This window comes from Gymnoscopelus braueri (genome assembly GCF_963280865.1).
Source record: "Gymnoscopelus braueri genome assembly, chromosome: 14".
Classification (NCBI taxonomy): domain Eukaryota; kingdom Metazoa; phylum Chordata; class Actinopteri; order Myctophiformes; family Myctophidae; genus Gymnoscopelus; species Gymnoscopelus braueri.
In genome coordinates this window covers 46729851-46754712 of record NC_137619.1, presented here as the reverse complement: position 1 = coordinate 46754712, position 24862 = coordinate 46729851, and positions in this window count along the sequence as shown.

Here is a 24862-nt window from a genome sequence, read left to right as displayed (position 1 = left end):
GATAGAGCTTGCCCAGCCGTTGTCGGCGTAATGGTAATTAAATTAAATTACATTTAATATAGTGCCGAATCACAAGTTGTCTCAAGACACTTTACATACAGTAACAATTAAACTCTGGCTCAACGAGATGACAGAATCTTTACATTTATAAAGAATCAGATTTAGCCTATACCCAAAGACAAACTGAAAGATTTGAAAAGATTTGGAAGCCTTTAGTCTCCTTTCTTAAAGGGGTAGTTCACCCCCCAAATCACTTTTTTTCTATTGATTACTCACCCCATGGAGCCTTGAATTCATGGATATTTATTTGTTTTTGTCGCATTCCTTCCTTTATTATTTGATTATAATAAATTTAGCCCCATTGATTCCGGTAGGAGACACAAATGCATTTGTGTCTCCTACCGGAATCAATGGGGACACATTTATTATAATCAAATTATTGGCTTAGGAATGTGACAAAAACAAAAAAATATCTATGAATTCAAGGCTCCAGATGGTCAGTAATCAATAGAAAAAAAGTTATTTTGGGGGTGAACTACCCCTTTAAAGGTTGAATTAGGCTAATCCTTGTGGATGACCCGTGTCGCACGTAATTTGGGACAGCACTTCTGGGGAGGGGGAAGGGAGGCCGGGGGGTCCTTTTGTTTTTTTTAAGTTTGAGTGTATTCTTTTCATTTCTGTTTTTGGAAAAAAAATGGAAGCAATCCATATATGTGAACGGAAAATGTATAATCCTATCCTGTGCTTCACAATAAAACTATTTGAAACAAAGGCCTACAGTATAAAGCAGAGAGCCAACATTGTCCCACCCTGAGCAAGCATTCTTGCGACGGTGGCAAGGAAAAGCTCTTGTCTATCTTGACCGGGATACCCCAGGGCTCTATACTAGATCTGCTAATATGTCCCTCTTCCCATTTTCGGCTAGACTTCTCAAATGTGTCTGTGCTTTAAAACACAACGGTAATGTAACTTTGACAAAAAATATATATATTAAGGCAACGTAAAGTGCACTGTGCTGCATTACAATCTCAAGTTTCAAGTCTTTCCAGTTTTTATACTTTGATGAAATGAATGGAAACCAATGGCTTCCTCTGATAACCAAACACTATTAGTGGTATGTTTGGGGAAATGGCTGGGCGGTAATGTAGAGTTGTTAAGTTGTCAGATAGGTGGGCCAGTGCCGGCCCTGAGCAATATCGTGCCCTAGGCAGGATTTTACCGCCCCCCCCCCATGCTCTGCCACGTACAGAACACATGCACAAACTGGAACAGCCCCTGCACAAATCTGTGTTTTTAGGTATGCATGGCAACGGTCTGTATTTGTGTGTGATGTCAGCCCTGATCTCTGGTCAGCCTATATAATGTGAGGAAATGACTTCAGACTTCCACTTTACTCAAGTACTGTGAAGGATTGTGTTCGTTTTCTGAGAGAGAGAGAAAGAGAGCGAGAGTGTATAGGACAAATCTTGCAGCGACAAATCTATAGACTCCATCCCCAACACAGTGCATGTTTAGCAGCATGTTTGACAATGGACTACCGCTCCTGGAAGGAATGAGGTCCCAATCTCCCCATACTCAGGTCCCCTGTTCTGAGTGTCCACATGCCTTAACATCTGATCTGAGCAATGGACAGATGAGCTCAGCAGACTCTCAGAAAATCACCACCAGCGGCTTTGTAACCAGCCATAAACAAGGAGAGACAGATGAACCAACATATCACAGTCATCAACAGTTTACAGAGACTTTAAGTAGGCCAGAAGTGAAGACTCGTAAGTTGACTCACACAGGAAAGAAACCCCACATCTGTAAACAGTGTGACAAGAGTTTCAGCACGTTATATAACCTGAAGTCGCACCAGCCGGTCCACACTGGAGAAAAACCTTTCCTCTGTAAACAGTGCGGTAAGAGTTTCAGTCAGTTAGGTGACCTGAAGAAGCACCAGCGTATCCACACTGGAGAAAAACCCTTCCACTGTAAACAGTGTGGCAAGAGCTTCGGTCGCTCAGGTACCTTGAAGTTACACCTGCGTGTCCACACTGGAGAAAAACCTTTCCTCTGTAAACAATGCGGAAAGAGTTTCAGTCATTTAGGTGACCTGAAGAGGCACCAGCGTATCCACACTGGAGAAAAATCCTTCCACTGTAAACAGTGTGGCAAGAGTTTCAATCAGTCAGATACTCTGAGGACACTGCGCTTCCACACCGGAGAAAGACCTTTCTTCTGTAAACAGTGTGGCAAGAGTTTTAATGAATTAAGTAATCTGAAGAAACACCAGCGTATCCATACTGGAGAGAAACGTTCCACAGTGAACAAGGTGACAGAATAATCACATGGTTAAATGATATGAAGGACCCTCTGAATGTGGAATGTGGAGATATGTGCCTCAGCTCCTCAGATAATGCTTGTTACCAGAATTTCTCCCAAAACACTCACCCCTGTCCGAGTCCGTGACACGTGTCCCGAGGTCAAGGAAGACACTCCACCCCGAATGTTTAAAATTGGCCTCATGCAGTGTTCATTTTGACAGCAAATTCTGATTTAGTCTTAGTCTTAGTCTTTCGAATAACACACCATTTAGTTGTAGTCCTATTTTAGTCTTCTGAAATTGTTTAGTCTCAGTCTAGTCTCAGTCGAATAAATATCAAAGTTTTAGTCCTTTAGTCTTAGTCTTAGCGCTACAGGCCGCTTTACATTTTAGCATATGACTCTTGAACCGTATAGGTCATATAATAAAAAGAAAATACAAATACAAATGTAGACAAGATTTCAAATGTCTCACAGACAGGGGATACATTTTAAGCTAAGTACTTGCTTCAATGAAGAGCTACAGTATTTACTATAACTAGAGGTTCGGGCACTCACATCTAGAGATCGGGCCGCTTTGCGGCCCTCACAGCTACGGTGCACCGATGATCCAACTGATATGGCCATATATGGAGATCTCTATCTGTCAGTCCTTGTCCCTTTTATGGGACACTGTGCCTATGTCACACACTGCGCCTATGTCACACATGCGCAGTAGGGTGGGTCTATCAGCCAAAAAAAGGTGGCTAAACTGTGCCTGAATAAAAATAATGTAGTTTTATATTAACTGTACAATATATAACATTGAAGGTGGAGAAAGAAGCCTAGGCATTAGCCAGAGCACTGATCAATAGTCTGTGGCAAGTGGAGTGCTCGTCTGCTGGCCAACCCGGGACGTACACCACAGTGTGGGCATTTTAATTAAAGTAGTAGGATTACTACTAGGATTATTACTATATTATTCTAGCTGTACTTCAGACATGTAAAATTACGTTCTTGTGTTTCAACAAAATATATATTTTAGATACAACACTGAAAATGTAAATCAACCCTTCCATATTCAACCCTTCCCTATACACACTGTCTTAAATTAAAATTAACCTTTATACGTGTATGTAAAGCGGATTATTAGTCTAATCTGTGTTATGGACAGGACAGATGATCAGAGGAGAGGAGTTTTTGGGCGGTGAAACCGCCCCTATATGTGAGGTTTGGATATTTGCACCCCCCAATCCTGCGCTGTGATTGGCCACCAGTGTACCCCCCTAACCCTGCACCGTGATTGGCCAATCACAGTCCATTCAGGACTGTGATTGGCTAGTGAAACATGACACATGTGCATAGCCCTATAGATAGGACTATGCACTTAAAAAAAACACATTTATGTTTTTTTTAAAGTGAATCACACATTGTGGGTGGAAAGGGTATTAAAAAAACACATTATTCTTTTAAGTGAGCTTCCATCACCGTGATGACCACTGTTAAATAAAAACAGTGACATAGTGCTCCAATTCCACATGCTGTGATTGGCTAGTGAGACATATGATGAAATTAATCTAAAACCACTTTGATGTGACACTAGTATATCGTCGATGTCCAGCCGGGACCAGCTAACTCCATTTTCAGTTTTTTTTTTTTTTTTTTTTCATAAATCAACGCTATTGAACCCCCTCTACATCTGTGTAATATTTTTTTTAAATAATAACATATGAAAAGTATTAAAAAGCGCCTCTGACGAAAACTCCTAACTCCATTGGACCCTCAAACTGTCCGTCAAAAACAAACAACTCCCCCCTCCTCTCAGACTCTCAGAGAAGCTCTGCTCTGTATGAGGCAGACAGGGAGAAGATTTTTCAATGCTTTTGGGAGAACATAAACTGGGAAGAGAAGAGAATGTATGTGCAAGGTTTGATAGATGTCACCCCAGTAAAGAGGAGAAGGGTGTCTTCACAAAGGTCATCTGCTCGTGTTTTCTTTTTAAATGTTAATGGACAGAGAATGAGTGTGTGCAGGAGTTTGTTTCAAACATCTCCAAGAGCTCAAGGAGATCATGCCAAAAGACTTTCACAGCTTTTATGACAATCTAAAGCACTAAGAAACACCCACCACACACACGCAACACACAACACACAACAGTGTGATAATAAAATGTTGATAGGTATATGATAGCTAAATTCAACTGTGGTTGTTATTGTTAGTGCAGTAGGCTACAGATTTGATAGGCTACAGATTCTATTTTTCATGAATGTATTTTGTATTTATATGCCATTTATTTATTGTTGGTGTGCCATGATTGCTTTTGTTAAATACATGATTGAGTATTGAGGCAGAATTGTTTGTTGCGCTCAACTGTAGAAGAACAACAGTGGTAACAGTTAGATCCATGGTTGTTTACAATGCATGTTAAAATAAAAGTTGTTTAAGTACAGAATTCAGCTTGATCTATACTTAGTATATGAGGATGGCGCTCACCATAAATAGCTGATCTCCAAGCTCACAATGCGTTGTGATGTGTTGTGTTGTGAGCTTTGAGATCCATTGCCAGCTGTTCTTATCAATGATGGACAAAACCTCCTAACTCCACTTGCGCTGGATTTGTGTTTGGACAAAACTCCTAACTCCACTTGAGCTGGATTTGGGTAAAGTGGTGATAATATAATGACACATGCAAGTATCTGATAATATATAAAGTCACAATACCAAGTTTGATGAGGCAGTATTGCTTTGTTTTAAAAATATAAGGTTTATTTCATTTTCAGAAAAATTTATATTTTGTTTTTCATTTCCTGAACAATTACCATTTTGGATTTAGCTGGTTCCGGCCGGACAGCAGAGATATTTAACTTAGATGCTGTCCATTTCGTGAGAACAGTAAAAAAGAACTCAAAGATCACTATGGCTGAAATGAGAAAAGGGAAAACCGATATTGAGAAGAAAATAGAAAGTCTTCCTAGAACTGGCCCTTTCAGATCAAAGGATATATCAGAAAAGGTTAAAGACAGAATTGTGACAAAGCACAGATCTGGCCAAGGTTACAAAAGAATTTCAGCTAAACTTAATAAAGAGTGTTTCAATAAATGTATTTATTTTTTGTACATGATTGGTTGACTCAGTATTGTGATTAGCTAGCAAGACACCGCCCACTTCACACTGGGTGTGATTTTTTACCATTAAAATTAGGTTTAGGACAACGAATGGATAGAATTTCTCAGTGAAGGTGCAGCCAGTGGAATAGCCTCCACATCATAAAAGGAGACAAAGCCCTCCTCATAATCCACAAACACTCCAACTTTCTGGAGCTTCTCTACGGGGAGGAGGACTGAAGCAGGGTTAGCAGCAGCCCTGTACTCATTTCTATTCTTCAACAGTATAGTACAGTAACCGTCGGTGGGGCTCAGTGAGAATGACTGCCTGTTGACGGACTCTCTGGCCACTCCTATAGACCAGTCAGTCTTCCCTTTAACCTGAACCTCATAGTAAAATCTTCCCCCACGAGAAGCTTTGTTCTCCTAAGACACCGGCGTATTGAGAGAAACTGTCTGGGAGGTTCTTATTTACGTCTCCGAATATGGCTTAATCCTCCTCAGCTCAGCATCACACAGCTTCTCCATCTCTTTACCGAGTGTTTTCTCCAGCTGAGCCACAGCTGTCCTCACAATTCCCACATATGAAGACGGATGGACAGTGACCGTGGTCCAGTCCTTGGTGGGTGGGGGGGTGTTGGATGTGAAGTTCTGGAGGAGGTGGAGGTGGAGGTGGTCTGCATGTGTGTGAGAGCTGCTTCAGATCAAAGATTCTCTTCTTTAACTCAGTTATTTCCTGTTCTTTAATGAAGCATTCAGTCTGTTGCTCTGTTGTGTTCCGCTTCTCTTTAATCACATCAATGAGCTCAGCCTGGCTTCTCTCAACACAGCTCATCAGATCAGTGAAGATCTGCACACTGTCTGCTATCTCTCTGTCTGCATCTTTCTTGCTGAGCACTACTGAGTGTTTCACTGTTTGACCTCCTGACTCTCTTTTGGATCTCTCTTGGATCATTTCTTGCAAATAAAGTCTTCTTTACAGCAGTGGTTCTCAGACTTTTTCATGTCAAGGACCCCCAAAATGATATGTATTTGGCTGCGGACCCCCATCTAAAAATATTGTGTTCCAGGGACCCCCAGAAGCAAAGATTCGAGTTACAAATGTTCGCTTTAAAAAACGTAATATTCAAACATTTGCAGATCTACATTTGCAGATCTACAAGCTCATAGCACGGCACGAACGAACGATTAACACATTTTGCTGGGGACCCCCTGGTACCCACCCAAGGACCCCTGGGGGTCCCTGGACCCCACTTTGAGAACCAATGCTTTACAGGGTCAATTAGCTTGTGTCGTTTAAACACAGTGACTCTCCGATGAGGCTCCAGGTGAGTCTCACAGTAGGAGGCCAGACACACAGGGCAGGACTTCAGAGCCTTGAGTTTAGTCTCAGGGAAGATGTCACAGGAGACTTCATCTGGTTTAGCAGGTTCTTGGTTACTGTTGTTTTTAACTGCTGACTTTCTAAACTGAGCAACTATCTCAGATATGAAAGTGAGGCAAAAAAACTCATTACAAATGGGACACTGACACAGGTCACTGTTTACGATCCCAGTAATGTGTAAGACAGGTTTGGCAGTAGTTGTGTCCACATGGAGTGGCGATTGGATCAGTGAACACATCCAGACAGAACACAGAAACTGCTCTTCAGACAGGAGACTGCTGGCAGAGGCCATTTCTACACACAGTGAAAGAATGAAACACTGGAAATATATACGTAGATCTTAATTGAAACTCTTTTTAAACTCCGAAATCATAAAGGCAGGAATATTAGAATATCTGCTTAAATTAGTAACTGGTCAGTAAAAGTATTGCAATTCAAAGGCTAAATTAATTCAGGCTTAGTAACCACATATTTAATGTTTTGTCATAAGACAAGTATAGAATAGTGGCGTATAGAATAGAAAAGTATAGAATAGAATAGAAAGTGTGGCAGAGGCTGAGCAACCGACTGACATTTAACCTCATTTCTTTGCTCCCGGGCATGGTCATGAGCCTTAATCTGAATCAGTTAATCTGATTCAGATTAACTGGACATTCAGAATCAGTTTTATTTGTCACATCTCACATTTTCTCACTGGAGTAAAACAGTGGGTTGCATCCGTTTTTCTTTGTGCACGCTCCATCTTTTTGTAGTGTTCCATGAGAGGAGAGTAGAGTGAGAGTAAAGGGAAGAGATAAAAAAACAGGTTAAATAGAACATAAAGATACATGTAAACAGATAGCGTATGTGAAAGCAAGTATATAGTATATTTAGAACGTTTGCATCATATGCAGGTGCCAGGTGGGGAAAAAACAGTCGCAGCCGGTACAATATTTCTCAAGGTGATGTTTGAAAGACCAGTTTGTGCAGCATGGAAAGGTAAAATACCACATATTTCACATGGTTAAAACACCACCTCAGGCAGGTGGTGTTCATGCCTTGTTCAACAGTCTAATGGTAGTCGAGTAGAAACCGCTTCAGAAATTGGGTGCTCAGGTATTTGATACCGCGATAGAGCTTGCCCAGCCGTTGTTGCCATAATGGTAATTAAATTAAATTACATTTAATTATAGTGCCAAAACACAAGTTGTCTCAAGACACTTTACAAAGGCCTACAGTAACAATGAAACTCTGACTCAACGAGATGACAGAATCTTTACATTTAGAAAGAATCAGAGTTATACTCAAAGACAAACTGAAAGATTTTGAAAAGATTTGGAAGCCCTTAGTCTCCTTTCCTAAAGGTTGAATTAGGCTAATCCTTGTGGATGACCCGTGTCGCACGTAATTTGGGGCAGCACTTCTGGAGGGGGAAGGGAGGCGGGGGAATCCTTTTGTTTTTTGTATAAGTTTGAGTGTATTCTTTTCATTTTACCTGTTTATTTCGTGTATAAGTCTGTTTGTTTTTGGAAAAAAAGGAAGCAATCCATGTGCTTCACAATAGAAATATTTGAAACAAAGAGAGCCAACATTGTCCCACCCTGAGCAAGCATTCTTGCGACGGTGGCAAGGAAAAACTCTTGCCTATCTTGACTGGGATACCCCAGGGCTCTATACTAGATCTGCTATTATACAACAGGTAGTTCCGACCAAGCAATCTGATTGGCTGAAATAGCTTTCTAGCCGTGCTTCAAACCAGCATCATAGCACGGGCCTAATCACATTAATAAATCACTCCGCACTGCAGTCCGCACCTGATTAGACCATATATGGCACAGCTGTGCAGTGAAGTCACGCTGTCCCACGGTAGGAAAACAAACAGACAGTAGCCTGACCCACCGCCGCCACCGGAGAACAAACAGCTATGCAAAATGGACTATGTTGTTAATTTTGACTTATTTGGTGGACTTACGGTTGATCAATGGTTAGAAGGTTATAAATATCCTCCTGTGTTAAAGTAAAATTACTCCCATTTCGTTAACAGTCCAGTGTATGTTATGTTATCGTACGAAGGTATCGCACGGCGAAAATAGCCGATCTACAAGTTCACAACACGTCGCCATCGCGACGCGTTGTCAGCTTGTAGATCAGTTATTTTGGCCACGTGACACGGTCGTACGACGGAGCATATAGCCTACTGGAATTCATTCCACTGCTCAAGCATTGATAGCTCGGCTGTGTTGATGAGACGGTGCCTCAGGCTCATAGTGCTGCTACAGGGACTATTTAATGTCTCAGTGAAAAACTCTTCTCTTTACAGGGAAACGGATAATAGCGAAACATTTGTATTATGAATTGCTCCACAATATGAATACATTTGGATGTGTTTTGTTGGTAACTGTTGTATAATCGCAATATTACACTCGAGGGTGTGCTTTACCTTACATTATTGTCACTTCTGTGATGCGCGCGGAACTCGGCTTCGCCTCGTTCCTGACCGCATCACAGGCGTGACAATAATGACGGTAAAGCACACCCTCTCGTGTAATATTGCTTAAGTATGTCCCTCTTCGCATTTTCGCCTAGACTTCTCAAATGTATCTGTGCTTTAAAACACAACGGTAATGTAACTTTGACAAAAAAAGAATTAAGGCAACGTAAAGTGCACTGTGCTGCATTACCTATCTCAAGTTTCAAGCCTTTCCAGTTTTAATACTTATGAAATTAATGGAAACCAATGGCTTCCTCTGACAACCAAACACCGTGGTACCCTCTAGAACCTGAACCTGAAGGAAAGGTCAGAAAATTCAAAAATGTTGAAAAGGGACACTTTATTGGGTCCTAAAACATTTTTGATTTTGTTTTATTTTTTTTAACATTCCTTTGTATCATTTATTTGTTGTATCATATTTGATACAAGGGGTATTAAAAGGGGTCTTTCAAGTCGGTCTTACTGCCTCCCCCTGGCCAGCCGGGGCGCCTGATGGAGGGGAAAGGAACTGGTTGGAATAACGTGTTCCTTCCACGCGCTACGTCCAACCAGGGAAACTCTCCCCTGTCAGGTGATAAGAAGGTCAGTTAGCTCTCATGCATTGAAGGAGGCATGAGCTCGGCCCTGGCCTCCCTAGGTTGGCAGAGGGAGTGTAGTGCCCAGGATTACATAGAGATTCGCACTGGGTGTAAAAAATAGGGTTACAAAATCGTGGGATAAAATGTTTAAACAAAAAAAAAAATCAAGTCGGTTTTAACATTACAAAAAAAAATATTTTAGACCTGTAGTATCAAATATGATACAAATCGTAAAGGACTATAGACCTGTAGTATCAAATATGATACAAACACTTTTGACATCATAAAAAACAAACTCAAATGCTAAATTTTGAGAGCTCTTAAGTGCATTCAAGTTATCCAACACTTATTTCAAAATATTAGTAAAGATATACTAGGAAAACGTACCCGAACTGCTTAAAAAATAATTGTTTGTTAGTAGTGCATCAACCTCTCCTGTTTAGTTGATAGCAGCCATTTTGGGTCAGACCACCTGAGGCTCTGTAACTACCTGCAGTGCAAATGGTATGGTCCAGGGGGAAGTGGGGATGTGTCAGATATGATACAACAGGTTCTTGGTCCAAGTATTGATTACACTGATTTATTAAAAAATCAGTGTAATGTGTGTATCATATATGATACGTTTGGTGACATAGGGTTGTTAAGGTAAATGGCTGGGCAGTAATGTAGAGTAAACCTAACATGCAGTGGTTCCCAACCTTTTCTGGATCAGGGCCCATGCAAATGAAAATCTTGAAAGCATTCGCGGCCCACCCATCTCCACTTGTTAAGTGGTCAGATAGGTGGGCCATGAGCAATTTGGTGCCCTAGGCAGGAGTTTACAGAACACATGCACAAACTGCAGCAGCCCCTGCACAAATCGGTGTTTTTAGGTATGCATGGCAATGGTCTGTATTTGTGTGTGTGATGTCAGCCCTGATCTCTGGTCAGCATATATAAGGTGAGGAAATCACTTCAGACTTCCACTTTATTCAAGTACTGTGAGGGATTGAGTTTGTTTTCTGAGAGTCTGAGACACAGACACAGAGAAGGAGAGAGAGAGAGAGAGAGAGAGAGAGAGAGAGAGAGAGAGAGAGAGAGAGAGAGAGAGAGAGAGAGAGAGAGAGAGAGAGAGAGAGAGAGAGAGAGAGAGAGAGAGAGAGAGAGAGAGAGAGAGAGAGGTCCCAATCTTCCCATACTGTTCTGAGTGTCCATGTGCCTTAACGTCTGAGTTCTACCTCCATAAACACACGAAGAGGAGCCACAATCACCTCTACTGCCAAATGCTGAGCAATGGACAGATGAGCTCAGCAGCCTGTCAGAAAATCACCACCAGCAGCTCTTTACCCTGCCATAAACAAGGAGACACAGCTGAACCAACATATCATAGTCATCAACAGTTTTCCGAGACTTTAACTCAGCCAGAAGTGAAGACTCATCAGTTGACTCACACCGGAAAGAAACCCCACATCTGTAAACAGTGTGACAAGAGTTTCAGCAAGTTATCTCACCTGAAGTCGCACCTGACCGTCCACACTGGAGAAAAACCTTTCCTCTGTAAACAGTGCGGAAAGAGTTTCAGTCAGTTAGGTGACCTGAAGAAGCACCAGCGTGTTCACACTGGAGAAAAACCTTTCCACTGTAAACATTGCGACAAGAGTTTCGGTCAGTCGGCTACTCTGAAGTCACACCTGCGTGTCCACACTGGAGAAAAACCTTACACCTGTAAACAGTGCAACAAGAGTTTCAGTCAGTCAGGTGACCTGAAGAAGCACCAGCGTACCCACACTGGAGAAAAACCCTTCCACTGTAAACAGTGCAACAAGAGTTTCAGTCAGTCAGGTGACCTGAAGAAGCACCAGCGTACCCACACTGGAGAAAAACCCTTCCACTGTAAACAGTGCAACAAGAGTTTCACTCGTATTGCTGGCCTGAGGACACACCTGCGCTTCCACACCGGAGAAAGACCTTTCTTATGTAAACAGTGTGACAAGAGTTTCAGTCAGTTATGTCACCTGAGGACACACCTGCGCCTCCACAATGGAGAGAAACCTTTCCACTGTCAACGGTGTGACAAGAGTTTCAGTCAGTTATGTAACCTTAGGACACACCTGCGCCTCCACAATGGAGAGAAACCTTTCCACTGTCAACGGTGTGACAAGAGTTTTAATAACTTAAGTAATCTGAAGAGACACCAGCGTATCCATACTGGAGAGAAACGTTCCACAGTGAACAGCGTGACAAAATAACCACACGAGTATATGATATGAAGGACCCTCTAAATGTGGAATCTGGAGATTATGGTGGTGATTATGTGGGCGGCAGTCTGCTGCCTACCACACATAGCCGCAGGAAGACCTTTTAGGTTAGGGGTGCGGTATGCGCACCTCATGCACACGCGCGCAGCACGCGTGCATGAGGACCCCTCGCGCGCGCGAGATTCGCGGGTTCGTTTTTCCCCCAGTTTTTGGTTTCTTTATTTCGGTTTTAGGGTTAGTATTAGGGTTAGGTTAGAGTTATGTTATTTAATTCTTATTTTTGCCTGATTTTACAGATTTATTATAAAAAAATATATATCTTTTTTTGGTACCTGGGGGGAGGGGGGGCGGCCGCACCCCCAGCACCCCTACTTCCCGCGGTACTGCTACCACATAATCAATCACATCACTTGTGTCATCTTTTATTCTGATGCATACAGTCTTGCCAAGCTTTGATCACATGAACCCTATAGCGTCCCTGTTCTGTCATGATATGGCCATATATGGAGATCTCTATCTGTCAGTCCTTGTCCCTTTTATGTGACACTGTGCCTATGTCACACACTGCACCTATATGTCACACATGCGCATTGAGGTGGGCCTAGCGGCCCCAAAAAAAAAGTGGTTAAAATGTGCCTGAATAAAAATAATTTAGTTGTATATTAACTCTACAATATGTAAGTACATTGAAGGTGGGGAAAGAAGCCTAAGCATTAGCCATTAAAATTAGGATTAGAACCAAAGCATGGATAGAATTTCTAAGTGAAGGTGCAGCCAATGAAAGAATAGCCTCCACATCATGAAATGAGACCAAGCCCTCCTCATAATCCACAAACACTCCAACTTTATGGAGCTTCTCTACGGGGAGGAGGACTGAAGCAGCGTTAGCAGCAGCCCTGTACTCATTTCCATTCTTCAACAGTATAGTCCAGTAACCGTTGTGGAGCTCAGTAAGAATAAGTGCCTGTTGACGGACTCTCTGGCCACTCCTATAGACCAGTCAGTCTTCCTGTCACGAGGCAACCCGTGCCTTATAGACATTAATGAGGCACTTTGCATGCACACACACTGCCCCACTGCTTCCCAATGCATTTAGCAGCAAGCCGGCTGGGAACAGTATTTAGTAGTGTTGTATTGCATGTTTTCCGTACATGTTTATATCTGAAGACATTCTGACACTCAGTGACTGAAAGGGTTGCATAATTTTTTTTGGTAGTGTTCCATGAGAGGAGAGAGTATGAGTGAGAGTAAAGGGAAGATATAGAAAACAGGTTAAATAGAACATATAAAGATACATGTAAACAGATAGTGTATGTGAAAGCAAGTATATACATGATATTTAGAACGTTTGCATCATATGCAGGTGTGTACATGTTATTTTGATGCAGGTGGGGAAAAAACAGTAGCAGCAGGTACAATAATTCTCAAGGTGATGTTTGAAAGACCAGTTTGTGCAGCATGGAAAGGTAAAATACCACATATTTCACATGGTTAAACACCACCTCATGCAGGCGGTGTTCATGCCTTGTTCAACAGTCTGAAGGTAGTCGAGTAGAAACCACTTCGGGTGTTCAGGTATTTGATAACGTGATAGAGCTTGCCCAGCCGTTGTCGGCGTAATGGTAATTAAATTAAATTACATTTAATATAGTGCCGAATCACAAGTTGTCTCAAGACACTTTACATACAGTAACAATTAAACTCTGGCTCAACGAGATGACAGAATCTTTACATTTATAAAGAATCAGATTTATACTCAAAGACAAACTGCAAGATTTGAAAAGATTTGGAAGCCTTTAGTCTCCTTTCTTAAAGGTTGAATTAGGCTAATCCTTGTGGATGACCCGTGTCGCACGTAATTTGGGACAGCACTTCTGGGGAGGTGGAAGGGAGGCCGGGGGGTCCTTTTGTTTTTTTTTAAGTTTGAGTGTATTCTTTTCATTTCTGTTTTTGGAAAAAAAATGGAAGCAATCCATATATGTGAACGGAAAATGTATAATCCTATCCTGTGCTTCACAATAAAACTATTTGAAACAAAGGCCTACAGTATAAAGCAGAGAGCCAACATTGTCCCACCCTGAGCAAGCATTCTTGCAACGGTGGCAAGGAAAAGCTCTTGTCTATCTTGACCGGGATACCCCAGGGCTCTATACTAGATCTGCTAATATGTCCCTCTTCCCATTTTCGGCTAGACTTCTCAAATGTGTCTGTGCTTTAAAACACAACGGTAATGTAACTTTGACAAAAATATATATATATTAAGGCAACGTAAAGTGCACTGTGCTGCATTACCAATCTCAAGTTTCAAGTCTTTCCAGTTTTTATACTTTGATGAAATGAATGGAAACGAATGGCTTCCTCTGATAACCAAACACTATTAGTGGTATGTTTGGGGAAATGGCTGGGCGGTAATGTAGAGTTGTTAAGTTGTCAGATAGGTGGACCAGTGCCGGCCCTGAGCAATATCGTGCCCTAGGCAGGATTTTACCCCCCCCCCCCCCCAATGCTCTGCCACGTACAGAACACATGCACAAACTGGAACAGCCCCTGCACAAATCTGTGTTTTTAGGTATGCATGGCAACGGTCTGTATTTGTGTGTGATGTCAGCCCTGATCTCTGGTCAGCCTATATAAGGTGAGGAAATGACTTCAGACTTCCACTTTACTCAAGTACTGTGAAGGATTGTGTTCGTTTTCTGAGAGAGAGAGAGAGAGAGAGAGAGAGCGTATAGGACAAATCTTGCAGCGACAAATCTATAGACTCCATCCCCAACACAGTGCATGTTTAGCAGCATGTTTGACAATGGACTACCGCTCCTGGAAGGAATGAGGTCCCAATCTCCCCATACTCAGGTCCCCTGTTCTGAGTGTCCACATGCCTTAACATCTGATCTGAGCAATGGACAGATGAGCTCAGCAGACTCTCAGAAAATCACCACCAGCGGCTCTGTAACCAGCCATAAACAAGGAGAGACAGATGAACCAACATATCACAGTCATCAACAGTTTACAGAGACTTTAAGTAGGCCAGAAGTGAAGACTTGTAAGTTGACTCACACAGGAAAGAAACCCCACATCTGTAAACAGTGTGACAAGAGTTTCAGTACGTTATATAACCTGAAGTCGCACCAGCCTGTCCACACTGGAGAAAAACCTTTCCTCTGTAAACAGTGCGGTAAGAGTTTCAGTCAGTTAGGTGACCTGAAGAAGCACCAGCGTATCCACACTGGAGAAAAACCCTTCCACTGTAAACAGTGTGGCAAGAGTTTCGGTCGCTCAGGTACCTTGAAGTTACACCTGCGTGTCCACACTGGAGAAAAACCTTTCCTCTGTAAACAATGCGGAAAGAGTTTCAGTCATTTAGGTGACCTGAAGAGGCACCAGCGTATCCACACTGGAGAAAAACCCTTCCACTGTAAACAGTGTGGCAAGAGTTTCAATCAGTCAGATACTCTGAGGACACACCTGCGCTTCCACACCGGAGAAAGATCTTTCTTCTGTAAACAGTGTGGCAAGAGTTTTAATGAATTAAGTAATCTGAAGAAACACCAGCGTATCCATACTGGAGAGAAACGTTCCACAGTGAACAAGGTGACAGAATAATCACATGGTTAAACGATATGAAGGACCCTCTGAATGTGGAATGTGGAGATATGTGCCTCAGCTCCTCAGATAATGCTTGTTACCAGAATTTCTCCCAAAACACTCACCCCCGTCCGAGTCCGTGACACGTGTCCTGAGGTCAAGGAAGACACTCCACCCCGAATGTTTAAAATTGGCCTCATGCAGTGTTCATTTTGACAGCAAATTCTGATTTAGTCTTAGTCTTAGTCTTTCGAATAACACACCATTTAGTTGTAGTCCTATTTTAGTCTTCTGAAATTGTGTAGTCTCAGTCTAGTCTCAGTCGAATAAATATAAAAGTTTTAGTCCTTTAGTCTTAGTCTTAGCGCTATAACAGGCCGCTTTACATTTTAGCCTATGACTCTTGAACCGTATAGGTCATATAATAAAAAGAAAATACAAATAAAAATGTAGACAAGATTTCAAATGTCTCACAGACAGGGGATACATTTTAAGCTAAGTACTTGCTTCAATGAAGAGCTACAGTATTTACTATAACTAGAGGTTCGGGCACTCACATCTAGAGATCGGGCCGCTTTGCGGCCCTCACAGCTACGGTGCACCGATGATCCAACTGATATGGCCATATATGGAGATCTCTATCTGTCAGTCCTTGTCCCTTTTACGGGACACTGTGCCTATGTCACACACTGCGCCTATGTCACACATGCGCAGGGTGGGCCTATCAGCCAAAAAAAGGTGGCTAAACTGTGCCTGAATAAAAATAATGTAGTTTTATATTAACTGTACAATATATAACATTGAAGGTGGAGAAAGAAGCCTAGGCATTAGCCAGAGCACTGATCAATAGTCTGTGGCAAGTGGAGTGCTCGTCTGCTGGCCAACCCGGGACGTACACCACAGTGTGGGCATTTTAATTAAAGTAGTAGGATTACTACTAGGATTATTACTATATTATTCTAGCTGTACTTCAGACATGTAAAATTATGTTCTTGTGTTTCAACAAAATATATATTTTAGATACAACACTGAAAATAAGCATGTAAATCAACCCTTCCATATTCAACCCTTCCCTATACACACTGTCTTAAATTAAAATTAACCTTCATACGTGTATGTAAAGCGGATTATTAGTCTAATCTGTGTTATGGACAGGACAGATGATCAGAGGAGAGGAGTTTTTGGGCGGTGAAACCGCCCCTATATGTGAGGTTTGGATATTTGCACCCCCCAATCCTGCACTGTGATTGGCCACCAGTTTACCCCCCTAACCCTGCACCGTGATTGGCCAATCACAGTCCATTCAGGACTGTGATTGGCTAGTGAAACATGACACATGTGCATAGCCCTATAGATAGGACTATGCACTTAAAAAAAACACATTTATGTTTTTTTTTAAGTGAATCACACATTGTGGGTGGGAAGGGTATTAAAAAAAACACATTATTCTTTTAAGTGAGCTTCCATCACCGTGATGACCACTGTTAAATAACAACAGTGACATAGTGCTCCAATTCCACATGCTGTGATTGGCTAGTGAGACATGATGAAATTAATCTAAAACCACTTTGATGTGACACTAGTATATCGTCGATGTCCAGCCGGGACCAGCTAACTCCATTTTCAGTTTTTTTATTTTTTTTTCATAAATCAACGCTATTGAACCCCCTCTACATCTGTGTAATTTTTTTTTTAAATAATAACATATGAAAAGTATTAAAAAGCGCCTCTGACGAAAACTCCTAACTCCATTGGACCCTCAAACTGTCCGTCAAAAACAAACAACTCCCCCCTCCTCTCAGGCTCTCAGAGAAGCTCTGCTCTGTATGAGGCAGACAGGGAGAAGATTTTTCAATGCTTTTGGGAGAACATAAACTGGGAAGAGAAGAGAATGTATGTGCAAGGTTTGATAGATGTCACCCCAGTAAAGAGGAGAAGGGTGTCTTCACAAAGGTCATCTGCTCGTGTTTTCTTTTTAAATGTTAATGGACAGAGAATGAGTGTGTGCAGGAGTTTGTTTCAAACATCTCCAAGAGCTCAAGGAGATCATGCCAAAAGACTTTCACAGCTTTTATGACAATCTAAAGCACTAAGAAACACCCACCACACACACGCAACACACAACACACAACAGTGTGATAATAAAATGTTGATAGGTATATGATAGCTAAATTCAACTGTGGTTGTTATTGTTAGTGCAGTAGGCTACAGATTTGATAGGCTACAGATTCTATTTTTCATGAATGTATTTTGTATTTATATGCCATTTATTTATTGTTGGTGTGCCATGATTGCTTTTGTTAAATACATGATTGAGTATTGAGGCAGAATTGTTTGTTGCACTCAACTGTAGAAGAACAACAGTGGTAACAGTTAGATCCATGGTTGTTTACAATGCATGTTAAAATAAAAGTTGTTTAAGTACAGAATTCAGCTTGATCTATACTTAGTATATGAGGATGGCGCTCACCATAAATAGCTGATCTCCAAGTTCACAATGCGTTGTGATGTGTTGTGTTGTGAGCTTTGAGATCCATTGCCAGCTGTTCTTATCAATGATGGACAAAACCTCCTAACTCCACTTGCGCTGGATTTGTGTTTGGACAAAACTCCTAACTCCACTTGAGCTGGATTTGGGTAAAGTGGTGATAATATAATGACACATGCAAGTATCTGATAATATATAAAGTCACAATACCAAGTTTGATGAGGCAGTATTGCTTTGTTTTAAAAATATAAGGTTTTCTTCATTTTCAGACAAATTGATATTTTGTTTTTCATTTCCTGAACAATTACTATTTTGGATTTAGCTGGTTCCGGCCGGACAGCAGAGATATTTAACTTAGATGCTGTCCATTTCGTGAGAACAGTAAAAAAGAACTCAAAGATCACTATGGCTGAAATGAGAAAAGGGAAAACCGATATTGAGAAGAAAATAGAAAGTCTTCCTAGAACTGGCCCTTTCAGATCAAAGGATATATCAGAAAAGGTTAAAGACAGAATTGTGACAAAGCACAGATCTGGCCAAGGTTACAAAAGAATTTCAGCTAAACTTAAGATTTCTAAGAACACAGTTAATACCAACATAATCCGTAAATGGAAGAGACGAGCCTTGGTGGGAAACGTAAAGAAGAACCCAAAAATCTAAAACCACTTTGATGTGACACTAGTATATTTAACTTAGATGCTGTCCATTTCGTGAGAACAGTAAAAAAGAACTCAAAGATCACTATGGCTGAAATGAGAAAAGGGAAAACCGATATTGAGAAGAAAGTCTTCCTAGAACTGGCCCTTTCAGATCAAATGATATATCAGAAAAGGTTAAAGACAGAATTGTGACAAAGCACAGATCTGGCCAAGGTTACAAAAGAATTTCAGCTAAACTTAATAAAGAGTGTTTCAATAAATGTATTTATTTTTTGTACATGATTGGTTGACTCCATTCAGTATTGTGATTAGCTAGCAAGACACCGCCCACTTCACACTGGGTGTGATTTTTTACCATTAAAATTAGGTTTAGGACAACGAATGGATAGAATTTCTCAGTGAAGGTGCAGCCAGTGGAATAGCCTCCACATCATAAAAGGAGACAAAGCCCTCCTCATAATCCACAAACACTCCAACTTTCTGGAGCTTCTCTACGGGGAGGAGGACTGAAGCAGGGTTAGCAGCAGCCCTGTACTCATTTCTATTCTTCAACAGTATAGTACAGTAACCGTCGGTGGGGCTCAGTGAGAATGACTGCCTGTTGACGGACTCTTTGGCCACTCCTATAGACCAGTCAGTCTTCCCTTTAACCTGAACCTCATAGTAAAATCTTCCCCCACGAGAAGCTTTGTTCTCCTAAGACACCGGCGTATTGAGAGAAACTGTCTGGGAGGTTCTTATTTACGTCTCCGAATATGGCTTAATCCTCCTCAGCTCAGCATCACACAGTTTCTCCATCTCTTTACCGAGTGTTTTCTCCAGCTGAGCCACAGCTGTCCTCACAATTCCCACATATGAAGACGGATGGACAGTGACCGTGGTCCAGTCCTTGGTGGGTGGAGGGGTGTTGGATGTGAAGTTCTGGAGGAGGTGGAGGTGGAGGTGGTCTGCATGTGTGTGAGAGCTGCTTCAGATCAAAGATTCTCTTCTTTAACTCAGTTATTTCCTGTTCTTTAATGAAGCATTCAGTCTGTTGCTCTGTTGTGTTCCGCTTCTCTTTAATCACATAAATGACCTCAGCCTGGCTTCTCTCAACACAGCTCATCAGAGCAGTGAAGACCTGCACACTGTCTGCTATCTCTCTGTCTGCATCTTTCTTGCTGAGCACTACTGAGTGTTTCACTGTTTGACCTCCTGACTCTCTTTTGGATCTCTCTTGGATCATTTCTTGCAAATAAAGTCTTCTTTACAGCAGTGGTTCTCTGATATGTATTTGGCTGCGGACCCCCATCTAAAAATATTTTGTTCCAGGGACCCCCAGAAGCAAAGATTGGAGTTACAAATGTTCGCTTTAAAAACATAATATTCAAACATTTGCAAATCTACATTTGCAGATCTACAAGCTCATAGCACGGCACTCGGTGCCGCACTATGAGTTTGTATATCTGCTATTTTTTGAATAGCCAAAGTATAAAATATGAATAAAGGGGTTAAAATGATTGTGACGCTTTATTGACACATTTTGCTGGGGACCCCCTGGTACCCACCCAAGGACCCCTGGGGGTCCTCGAACCACACTTTGAGAACCAATGCTTTACAGGGTCAATTAGTTTGTGTTGTTTAAACACAGTGACTCTGATGAGGCTCTGGGTGAGTCTCACAGTAGGAGGCCAGACACACCAGGCAGGATTTCAGAGCCTTGAGTTTAGTCTCAGTACAGATGTCACAGGAGACTTCATCTGGTTCAGCAGGTTCTTGGTTACTGTTGTTTTTAACCGCTGACTTTCTAAACTGAGCAACTATCTCAGATAAGAAAGTGTTGACTCTTTCATGAGCTCAGGTCTCCTGTCAAAAACCTCCTTACAAATGAAATGGGACACTGACACAGCCAGGTCACTACGATCTCAGTAATGTGTAAGACAGGTTTTGCAGTTGTGTCCACATGGAGTGGCGATTGGATCAGTGAACACATCCAGACAGATACTGTAGAACACAGAAACTGCTCTTCAGACAGGAGACTGCTGGCAGAGGCCATTTCTACACACAGTGAAAGAGTGAAACACTCTTTTTCAACTCCAAAATCATAAAAGCAGGAATATTAGAATATCTGCTTAAATGAGTAACTGATCAGTAAAAGTATTGCAATTCAAAGGCTAAATTAAACTGGAGAACATTCCTGTGTTTTAATTCAGGCTTAGTAACCACATATTTAATATTTTGTCATAAGACGGTGCCATGTAAAAGAAGCAAAAATAGCAGATTTACCACCTCACAAAGTATCACATGCGGTGTAGTGTGAGCTTGTATCAGCAATTTTTGTTTCACTATTTTGAGAAGTTTTGAAAATGCATTGAAAAAGACTAAATGAGATAAGCTATTCTAGTTTTCTTCACTCACCTGTAAAATGATTCTACTGTAACAATTATAGAGGCCCGTTGAAAGAACTGGCTTTTTTTGGGGGGCACGGTGGCGCAGTCGGTAGCACTCACAGCTAGAAGGTCCTGGGTTCGATTCCCACAGGGGACGCTGTGGGCGCTGGGGGCGTGTTCTCTCCTCCGCGTCATCAGCGCCCATACCCTAGGTGGGGTTGGCGAAAGGGCCTTTCTGTGTGGAGTTCGCATGTTCTCCCCGTGTCTCCTAGGGTAGGTACCCTCACAAAAACATGCAGTAATCCTGGTCACTATACTGCCTACCCCTGGCCAGCCGGGGCGCCTGATGGAGGGGAAGGGAACTGGTTGGAATAATGTGTTCCTTCCACGCGCTACGTCCAACCAGGGAAACTCCCCCCTGTCAGGTGACAAGAAGGTCAGTTGGCTCTCATGCATTGAAGGAGGCATGAGCTCGGCCCTGGCCTCCCTAGGTTGGCAGAGGGAAGGTAGTGCCCAGGATTACATAGACAATTGGCACTGGGTGTTAAAAATAGGGTTACAAAATTGTGGGATAAAAGATTTAAGAAAAAAAAGAAAGAACTGGTTTATTGGAACAGTTTGTGTAGTCAAAGCACTTTTACTTTCACTTTACTGTAAATGAGTCGTTGAGATGTCTCCGCCCCAAACAATCTGTAGCTTGTAAACGTTAGCCCTTCACAGGAATTCTTCACAGGAAGTATTTTCAGGCCATAGAACTCTGAAGTAGAAGTTCAAACAGTCGGAGTATTCTTATTATCTGAATGTATTAAACTGGGATTTTGTCAGACCTTGCTGATTTGAATGTTTAAATTAACCTTTTCATATCGTTACTATTTGTATTTTTTCGTAAATTAATGCCCTACTTTATCATACTACAACATCACACAAAAGTAGCAGGTCGGCATGCTTGTGGATCTGCTACTTTTGAAATTGAATCCTGAAAAGTAACATTTTTGGACACTACCACCCGACAGAGGCGATATAATGTAAAGCTGATTCATCTAAAATGCATGATTTTTACAGGCTCACATCTACAGGCTCACAATGCATCGTAATTGGCTTACATTTTTTTGTGGACCTACGCCATATGTCATGAATGCAACCAAAAGCGCCACGTGTCATGAATGCAACTTCCAATCAAAGCCCATGTTGAGGGCACCTCCAAAAGAAGCACTTTCACTTCTGCCTATTAGGGGCACCACAAATGCGTAAAATATGTCACTGAAATACCATTCCACCAGCTTTCTGTCGGCCTGTCGGCCGCAACTCAGGACTTACCAGCCCTGGTGGAGATATTTATTCATTTTGCCTGTGTAGCGGTTAAGAACGTGACATCAGACAAAGCCCCTCCTCCCACCTATAGATGGGTTTCCGCGCGACGTCATCACAGAGCAGAGTGCGCAATCTGCGCATGCGGGTGGTAGAACGAACCGGAAGCGCCATTCACTCTGTTGTTATTTTCGGGATTTAGATAGGCATAATGCTGCTATTTTAGGCATAATAGGCATAATGCTGCCATTATATACAAACAGATCCAACTTCCGACAAATCATTTGTATTGAGTAAAGAAGATATTACAAACTGCATCATTTAATCTACTTTCATTAAACCCGGTGAAGACCATTTATTTTATGAATGTACATTTGACTAGAGCTGCTGCGGGTAATAGCGCCCTCTACTGCTCAACCCTCCACTGCGCGCGCATCATCCTCTCATGTTTACAAACAGGAAACCCATCTATATATACCTCCATATATGTCCATAAGTGCCTGGTCACTTAGACAGATATAGGGAATACAATGATTTTGATGTTTTTGCGTCATAAAGACTTTGGCTGCAGTGAATATCTTCCCTTCAGAAGGCTGAACTGGCTGTCATGAATGAGAATGCTGCTGATGAGAGTGAGGCTTTGGCGTTAACGCATTATTACGCAACCATCCGTTCTACTGGGGATGGAAGGCCGGTCGTCATCGATGAATCTGCTTAGCAACACCAATGGAGGGCTGCCACCCTGTCCACACAGTCATAGGGTGTTATATGAATGCTGCTTGAATGTCTCATTAATTCTACCCATGCCGTGTTGCGTCAGCAGCACCATTCATTGTCATTAAGTACATTTACCCTGCATGGCCTCCCTTTTTTGGGCATAGGCAAAACGTTTTCAAATTCTTCCTTTGAAAAAAAAAAAACCAAAGAAGAAAAGCACAGTGGTTCTCAAACCTTTTAATTTCAAGGACCCCCGTAACTCTGAGAATGTACAAATGGAACCAAATGGACCCTAACGGGTCCATTTGGTTCCATTTTGTACACTCTCAGTGTTACACACCCGTAAGGGGGCCATTTGGAACCCCCTCAAGGAACCATGAGGGTCCCTGGACCACACTTTGAGACCCACTGGTGTAGCAGAGTGTTTCCAGTGAGCCAACATGCGCAACATCAGCACCCTGACTCTGTTTGACCAGAATCAAACAGAGCCGTCATTAGTATCATCGGTAACACCTGTGAAGGAAGTAAAGGAAGAGGCCCAAATTCCATCCAATATGGTTGCTGTGCTTAAAGCCAATTTGATGGATTTTGAGATTGTAGATCGCCTATTTTAGAATAGCGGGAATATATAATATGGCTTAAGTGGATAATGCATTGCACAAGTAGAGTGGAATGTATCTGGAAAGCAAGGTTCGGAGGGCACTTGCCTGGAATCCCTTGTATGGGATGGAAATCTGAGATGGGAGATGACCTCAAGAGGCGGCTGTTCATACAGTAGAATCATTACTGCAGTACAGGGCCGAGACATGCATGGCTGCATCACAGCACAGCAAGAAAAAGGCCCTGGATGGCGTCTACACAGTGGTGGAAAACGTTTTTTTTTTTTTTTAAAGTACTTAAGTAAATGTATCAATACCGCAATGGAGAAGTACTCTGTTACAAGTAAAAGTCCCAAATAAAAAATGTCCTTGAGTAAAAGTACAAAAGTATTGGTATCAAAATGTACTTAAAGTATCAAAAGTACTCGTTACGCAGAATGTCCCGTTTCACAAGTTTAAAAATGTATAAAATTAATAAAAAATGATTTGAAAATAGCCGATCTACAAGCTCACAATGCGTCGCATCGCGACACATTTGAGCTTGTAGATCGGCTATTTTCAAATGGCCGAAATGTATATAGGGTTGAAGTGTTTAATGTATGTTTTGTAATAAGTGTAATACGTTTTCAAATAATTAGTGGAGTAAAAGTACAATATTTGCCTCTGAGATGTAGTGGAGTAGAAGTAAAACAAAGTATCGAAATTGGAAATACTCAAGTAAAGTAAAAACATGTCAAAATTGTACTTAAGTACATGTACTCAGTTACTTTACACCACTGCATCTGCACAAGAATGCTATGAATGGAACTTGATGACGTCTCATGGGAGGACCACATCAGAAACTTGGAAATCTACAGAGGCCTCCCGCGGGTCACAGACAAGGTCAGGGAGAGAAGGATGAGGCTGGCAGGAAACTGCGTCAGGCACACGGAACTGGTGGCGAGCAAAGTGGACACTGTGGGAGCCAACCCAAGGCACAGCTATAGGGCATATGAGTGGCGGCCATTTTCTGGTTCCACTCAAAAAAAGCCAATGCATATTTCCCATAGAGATTCTAGGCTTAACATAATTGATATAAATA